Genomic DNA, 8,962 nt, shown 5'->3' on the forward strand with positions numbered 1-8,962 from the left:
AAAGACGATGCTGAATGATCAGCCACAGTGTTGCTCCCATTTTGAATCACTCATCTGTCCCCGTTCAGGATATAAGGTTGTGTTTCTGCCTGCTACCTGTTCAGGATATTAGGTTGTGTTTCTGCCTGCTACCTGTTCAGGATATTAGGTTGTGTTTCTGCCTGCTACCTGTTCAGGATATTAGGTTGTGTTTCTGCCTGCTACCTGTTCAGGATATTAGGTTGTGTTTCTACCTGCTACCTGCTACCTGTTACCTGTTCAGGATATTAGGTTGTGTTTCTGCCTGCTACCTGCTACCTGTTCAGGATATTAGGTTGTGTTTCTGCCTGCTACCTGCTACTTGCTACCTGTTCAGGTTATTAGGTTGTGTTTCTGCATGCTACCTGCTACCTGTTCAGGATATTAGGTTGTGTTTCTGCATGCTACCTGCTACCTGCTACCTGTTCAGGATACTAGGTTGTGTTTCTGCCTGCTACCTGCTACCTGCTACCTGTTCAGGATATTAGGTTGTGTTTCTGCCTGCTGCCTGTTACCTGTTCAGGATATCAGGTTGTGTTTCTGCCTGCTACCTGCCTACTGCTACCTTCTACCTGCTGCCTGCTACCTGCTACCTGCTACCTTCTACCTGCTGCCTGCTGCCTGCTACCTGCTACCTGCTACCTGCCTACTGCTACCTTCTACCTGCTGCCTGCTACCTGCTACCTGCTACCTGCTACCTGCTACCTGCTATCTGCCTACTGCTACCTTCTACCTGCTACCTGCTGTCTGCTATCTGCTGCACCATATAGGGGATAGGGTGCCATTTGGTACATAGACTCTATCTGAATGAAAAAAATTATGTTGTCTATATGTAGTCAGTGTTGAAGGATGTAGTTGTATTTTCTGGATATTGTATTGTATTGTATTTTGTAAATGATGTGTATGCAGGGCTCATCTGTGAAAGAGACCGTGGTCTTTACAATAAAGGTAAAATTAAATGTAATGTGCTTGTGGCAAAATAATGACTAAATATTCAGCATTTAGTATTATGAAAAATGCAAATAACAAAAATTGCGGAATGTGTAGTTTGTGTACTCCTTGAAAATATACTTCATCCATAATAAATATGGCTCTGAAGAGCCCACAACGTCATTTGTTTCAGTCCAGTGCTTTGATAAGTAATATTCCATGTAAACACACTCAAGAAAACCTAGTTGTCAATTAAACAAACAGAAACCAGAAATTAGCCTATAATAACCTCTATCATACCAATTATAAGGTCACGTGTATGCCAGTGGTCAATACACTTGATCTTGTTTTGAAGCATGTTTTGACCATGTTCTCTCACCGATTGCAACCCAACCCAATCTAGAATCACAAATAATTAACATTTAAACCAAACCATGTAAACAGTGTTATTTGCCAGCGGTGAACATGTAGCCTAGGCCGGCAAAATGCGACCTTCTATTATAGCTCAATGACTGCGACTACAGAGAGAGAGAGAGAGAGAGAGAGCGAGAGAGAGAGAGAGAGAGAGAAAGAGAGAGAGAGATCGCTGTCCATGGTGCTGAATGTGAATCCGCTCTACCCAATGAGGCAGGGATGTAAGACATGACGCCATACTGCTCTGACACACGCGTCCTTCCTTCGTCTTGTCTTCCCAGACCCCTTGAGACATCTTTTATCTAAGATAATAGCATCAAACCATGTAATCGATTAGGCTACACGCTGTTATCGTCAAAATAAACGGATTTGCTTTGGATTCTCAGCCACACCAGGCGCATGCTATAGGATAAATAAAGTTGAGATTGGGAAGTCAAGTAACTGTCTATTTACCTAGCTACAAACGCTATTGATCTGAGTCTGACAACATGTCTTCTGCCTAGTTCTTTCAAAATAAATACATAACTCGACGATTAATCACACTCTAAAGGTTGACACACTAGATCAAGGCATTTTCTCATTTTAAATGTTACTTCCAGATGTTGAAATGCAATACAGCTAATCATATTTCCACCACTATTATGTAATCCACATCAGATAGCCTATTACAGTCGTTTCCATTATAAAACCGTTAAAAACCGTTACAGCAGTATCCGAATGCATTGAAGGCTGAAATCTACCTGTCATAACCGGCTTGGAGAGTGATCACTCGCGGCTGTTCCGTCACTCTGGTACCATCACTCTAGATTCTTAGCTCCGACAGTCTCCCTATCGATGATTCAGACTCATGCTGGCCTCTGCGCAGGCGTCAGATCCATGTCTTGCCGACATACTCAATAGAGAGCAATATTAATGGCGTCTTTTTGTAGGCACTAACTCGTTGGACAAAGCCTATGGGAAATAGGTTTTAGGACGGTTTTTTGATAAACGCCGAATCTAAGGTAAGCACAGGCTTAGGAGATCTTATATGTTTTGTTCTATGAGATAGTTGTCATCAGCTTTCGTCACTTTATGTGAATTTTGAACCATTTATGTAATACAAAAGGCACACAAAGCACATACAGGGTTCATAATTCATAAAGGTCATGTTAACTGACTGATATTACCTCATAGAATTTATAAGATGTCCTAAGCCTGTGTTAACCTCAGACCTTATTTTCTGTGTTTATCCCAAAACCCCATTCTTTCCACATTAATTTTCTAGAGGTAACTCATTTCCGCTTTTTAGGACTACAATCTGGTGAGCTCTATGGCGAGATAGAGTCGGGCGGTGTGACGATTGGTCGTGACTGGAGATAGTCTGGGTTCATAATTCTGATATTTTGATATGGCTTGTTTTTCAAGGTCACTCACTTGTAACAATTGTATTAGTGACCACAGCATGTGGGCGGTAAAGGAGACAGCAGCTATGTAACTGATTTGTCAATCAATCAATCAATCAATCAATCAATCAATCATCAATCAGTGACATTTATTTATAAAGCGATTTTTACATCAGCAGTTGTCACGAAGTGCTTATACAGAAACCCAGCCTAAAACCCCAAAGAGCAAACAATGCAGAGGCGGAAGCACATGCATTGTGTGTATGATATCAGTGATTTAATCTAAGATAAAACAAACAGTTGGTACATATGAATAGCATAACATGGAGCTCAGTCCATATCTTATAAATTGATAATGATGGAGATCATCGAAAATGATATGGAGATATTGTATGTGACTGGGTCTGAATCTGGGTATCCGGCATACCCCGACTGTGATAACCTGAATACCTAAAGCCTTATCCCAACTGTGATAACCTGAAGACCTAAAGCCTTATCCCAACTGTGATAACCTGAATACCTAAAGCCTTATCCCAACTGTGATAACCTGAAGACCTAAAGCCTTATTCCGACTGTGATAACCTGAAGACCTAAAGCCTTATCCCAACTGTGATAACCTGAAGACCTAAAGCCTTATTCCGACTGTGATAACCTGAAGACCTAAAGCCTTATTCCGACTGTGATAACCTGAAGACCTAAAGCCTTATCCCAAATGTGATAACCTGAAGACCTAAAGCCTTATCCCAAATGTGATAACCTGAAGACCTAAAGCCTTATCCCAAATGTGATAACCTGAAGACCTAAAGCCTTATCCCAAATGTGATAACCTGAAGACCTAAAGCCTTATTCCGACTGTGATAACCTGAAGACCTAAAGCCTTATCCCAAATGTGATAACCTGAAGACCTAAAGCCTTATCCCAAATGTGATAACCTGAAGACCTAAAGCCTTATCCCAAATGTGATAACCTGAAGACCTAAAGCCTTATTTCGACTGTGATAACCTGAAGACCTAAAGCCTTATCCCAACTGTTATAACCTGAAGACCTAAAGCCTTATCCCAAATGTGATAACCTGAAGACCTAAAGCCTTATCCCAAATGTGATAACCTGAAGACCTAAAGCCTTATCCCAAATGTGATAACCTGAAGACCTAAAGCCTTATCCCAAATGTGATAACCTGAAGACCTAAAGCCTTATCCCAAATGTGATAACCTGAAGACCTAAAGCCTTATTCCGACTGTGATAACCTGAAGACCTAAAGCCTTATTCCGACTGTGATAACCTGAAAACCTAAATCCTTATTCCGACTGTGATAACCTGAAGACCTAAAGCCGTGGTGTTAGCTTGCACTGCTAACACAATTCTTCAGGTCTCAGACAAGGTTATGTTGCTCATCACTCATGGTTCACTGAACCACATCCATTACATATACAGTGGGCTCCGAAATTATTCACACCCTTGATACAGATCAGCAACAATGACTGTATAAAATATATCATTCAAATACTGAGCTATATTGTATGCTCCAAAAATGTGGTAAATTATATTATTTTATACTAATATTATATACACAGTACCAGTCAAAGGTTTGGACACACCTACTCATTCAAAGGTTTTTCTTAATTTTTACTATTTTCTACATTGTAGAATAATAGTGAAGACATCAAAACTATGAAATAACACATATGGAATCATGTAGTAACCAAAAAAGTGTTAATCAAATCAAAATATATGTTATATTTGAGATTCTTCAAAGCATCCACCCTTTGCCTTGATGACAGCTTTGCACACTCTTGGCATTCTCTCAACCAGCTTCATGAGGTAGTCACCTGGAATGCATTTAAATTAACAGGTGTGCCTTGTTAAAAGTTAATTTGTGGCTCTAATAATGAACGAGGGAATTATCAGATTTCCTTCCATTTAAAAGGCCACTAAGATTACTGTAAATCAGCACATAAAGCCGAGAAAGATAAATATTTTGTTTAACAAGTAATATATTTTGTTCTCAAAAACAAATACATGACATACAATGACAACATCAAGCTTGTGACTCTACAAACTTGTTGGATGCATTTGTAGTTCGTTTTGGTTGTGTTCCAGATTATTATGTGCCTAATAAAAATTAATGATAAATGATGTATTGTGTCATTTTGGATTCACTTTTATTGTATAAAATATAGTATATGTTTCTAAACGCTTCTAGATTAATGTGGATTTATAAGAATCTATAGGTGTGACAATAACTTGAGAAAATAATATAACTTGTTAAACATTTCCTTTTTTTTTTTTTTTGTAACATATAGCTCAGTATTTTAATTATTAATTTTATACAGTCACATTTGCTCATCTTTATCAAGGGTGTCAATCATTTCAGACCCCACTGTATCTGTATGGCTCTACACTACAGTAATGACCACCTCCATTATATATACCTGTATGGCTCTACGGTAATGACCACCTCCATTATATATATACCTGTATGGCTCTACGGTAATGACCACCTCCATTATATATACCTGTATGGCTCTACGGTAATGACCACCTCCATTATATATACCTGTATGGCTCTACGGTAATGACCACCTCCATTATATATACCTGTATGGCTCTACGGTAATGACCACCTCCATTATATATACCTGTATGGCTCTACGGTAATGACCACCTCCATTATATATACCTGTATGGCTCTACGGTAATGACCACCTCCATTATATATACCTGTATGGCTCTACGGTAATGACCACCTCCATTATATATATACCTGTATGGCTCTACGGTAATGACCACCTCCATTATATATATACCTGTATGGCTCTACGGTAATGACCACCTCCATTATATATACCTGTATGACTCTACGGTAATGACCACCTCCATTATATATATACCTGTATGGCTCTACGGTAATGACCACCTCCATTATATATATACCTGTATGGCTCTACGGTAATGACCACCTCCATTATATATACCTGTATGGCTCTACGGTAATGACCACCTCCATTATATATACCTGTATGGCTCTACGGTAATGACCATCTCCATTATATATACCTGTATGGCTCTACGGTAATGACCACCTCCATTATATATACCTGTATGGCTCTACGGTAATGACCACCTCCATTATATATATACCTGTATGGCTCTACGGTAATGACCACCTCCATTATATATATACCTGTATGGCTCTACGGTAATGACCACCTCCATTATATATACCTGTATGACTCTACGGTAATGACCACCTCCATTATATATATACCTGTATGGCTCTACGGTAATGACCACCTCCATTATATATATACCTGTATGGCTCTACGGTAATGACCACCTCCATTATATATACCTGTATGGCTCTACGGTAATGACCACCTCCATTATATATACCTGTATGGCTCTACGGTAATGACCACCTCCATTATATATACCTGTATGACTCTACGGTAATGACCACCTCCATTATATATACCTGTATGGCTCTACGGTAATGACCACCTCCATTATATATATACCTGTATGGCTCTACGGTAATGACCACCTCCATTATATATACCTGTATGGCTCTACGGTAATGACCACCTCCATTATATATATACCTGTATGGCTCTACGGTAATGACCACCTCCATTATATATATACCTGTATGGCTCTACGGTAATGACCACCTCCATTATATATACCTGTATGACTCTACGGTAATGACCACCTCCATTATATATATACCTGTATGGCTCTACGGTAATGACCACCTCCATTATATATATACCTGTATGGCTCTACGGTAATGACCACCTCCATTATATATATACCTGTATGGCTCTACGGTAATGACCACCTCCATTATATATACCTGTATGACTCTACGGTAATGACCACCTCCATTATATATATACCTGTATGGCTCTACGGTAATGACCACCTCCATTATATATATACCTGTATGGCTCTACGGTAATGACCACCTCCATTATATATACCTGTATGGCTCTACGGTAATGACCACCTCCATTATATATACCTGTATGGCTCTACGGTAATGACCACCTCCATTATATATACCTGTATGACTCTACGGTAATGACCACCTCCATTATATATACCTGTATGGCTCTACGGTAATGACCACCTCCATTATATATATACCTGTATGGCTCTACGGTAATGACCACCTCCATTATATATACCTGTATGGCTCTACGGTAATGACCACCTCCATTATATATACCTGTATGGCTCTATGGTAATAATAGGTAGACGGTACAACCAACCCTGACTGGATGTGTGTTTCCATAGGAACTAGGGATGTAATAGTACTAATTCTCTCCCATGAGACAAGCAGGCTGATATCAACAGTTAAATGAGGCCCAGAAACAGGATAGAACAGGCTGTGAGATCCCCTTGCAACACCTCTCTGTTTTGGACAAGATCTTGGACATGTTTCTAATAATGATGTAATAATAATAATAATAATATGCCATTTAGCAGACGCTTGTATCCAAAGCGACTTACAGTCATGTGTGCATACATTTTTACGTATGGGTGGTCCCGGGGATCGAACCCACTAACCTGGCGTTACAAGCGCCGTGCTCTACCAATTGAGCTACGTACAACTCCCATAAAGGAGAATGGACTGCAATTAAACCACTGATGAGGGTAGGATTTTGCACACAACAACCCTTCCTTATGTTCTACAAAGTTGAAATCTTCCAATGATTCTAGAACCAATCCCCCTGAATTGAATTCCCATCAGATTCTACAGCCGGTATATTTATAGCCCTAGCTCCATTGACGTAGCATGTGAAGCCAGCGTTAGGCGTTAGTCACTGGCTCAGTTTCTCTCTTTTTCTACTGGAGGAAACAGATGAGGGAGAAGAACACTGCCACAACACCCAAACAGGATTCCTTTACAAACACCTAATCAATCAATTACTGTTATTAATCAACCTGTCGATCAATATTTGACCAGATTCCACTACGCATCAATCTATTTAATTAAAGTCCATGTGTGTTTCTCTGGCCAATGGTGAAAGGCCTACCTTCAGTAATAAGACAGTAAGTCCACACCATGACCACTGGACTTTATGTGTTGTAGCTCTGACATCATCCTGTTAACATACTCCTGAACAGATGTGTATTCCAGGTGGGTAAAGGCCTGTGTTTTCTTCCTGGCAGCAGTGTTGTTCAGTGCTACATGTTAATAGAACCTGGAAGTTTTCCATGTACCAAGATGCAGTGTGACTCACTCAGATCTAAGACAGCCTTGTCCACCCTCACAATCACCACACATTGTCTGACTGGGGTCAATACTATCCTACCCGCTTGGCTGTTTAATCATACTATACCATAGCTTGTTTGTTTGCTGGATACATTTATTTTGACCATAGCCCTAGATTCTCTGTGTCCAAGTTGTGTTACCTCCTCTCTCTCTCTCTCTCTCTCTCTCTCTCTCTCTCTCTCTCTCTCTGCTCTTCTCTCTCTCTCTCTTCTCTCTCTCTCTCTCTCTCTCTCTCTCTCTCTCTCTCTCTCTCTCTCTCTCTCTCTCTCTCTCTCTCCTCTCTCTCTCTCTCTCTCTCTCTCTCTCTCTCTCTCTCTCTCCTCTCTCTCTCTCTCTCTCTCTCTCTCTCTCTCTCTCTCTCTCTCTCTCTCTCTCTCTCTCTCTTTCTTCTCTCTCTCTCCTCTCTCTCTCTCTCTCTCTCTCTCTCTCTCTCTCTCTCTCTCTCTCTCTCTCTCTCTCTCTCTCTCTCTCTCTCTCTGTGTACAAGCTGCTCCTCTGAACGGTGAGGATGGTTTCTATGGTTACCGCCATTGGAAAGGTCACCTTCAGGAAGTTCCCAGTGAGTGTGTGCAGAGTCCTACCAGGAAGTCCTCAGTGAGCGTGTGCAGAATGCTAGTAGGAGAATCACCCTGGCCTGTAATTGCTGAAGATCTCATTAGACCAGGGGACGGGAGGAGGCTGTTATGCTGTTAGCTCATACTCTCTCTCTCTCTCTCTCTCCTCTCTCTCTCTCTCTCTCTCTCTCTCTCTCTCTCTCTCTCTCTCCCTCTCACTCTCACTCTCACTCTCCCTCTCACTCTCACTCTCACTCTCTCTCTCACTGGATTGGTTTATTATCAAATTTTATTATGAAGGCATATATTGTATCTTCTTGCTGATCCAATATAAATGATAGTGGTGGAAATTAATCTTTGAATGTGATTGATAATGGCTGTAG

Source organism: Coregonus lavaretus (assembly GCF_964263955.1).
Source record: "Coregonus lavaretus genome assembly, contig: HAP1_SCAFFOLD_1560, whole genome shotgun sequence".
NCBI classification, from domain to species: Eukaryota; Metazoa; Chordata; class Actinopteri; order Salmoniformes; family Salmonidae; genus Coregonus; species Coregonus lavaretus.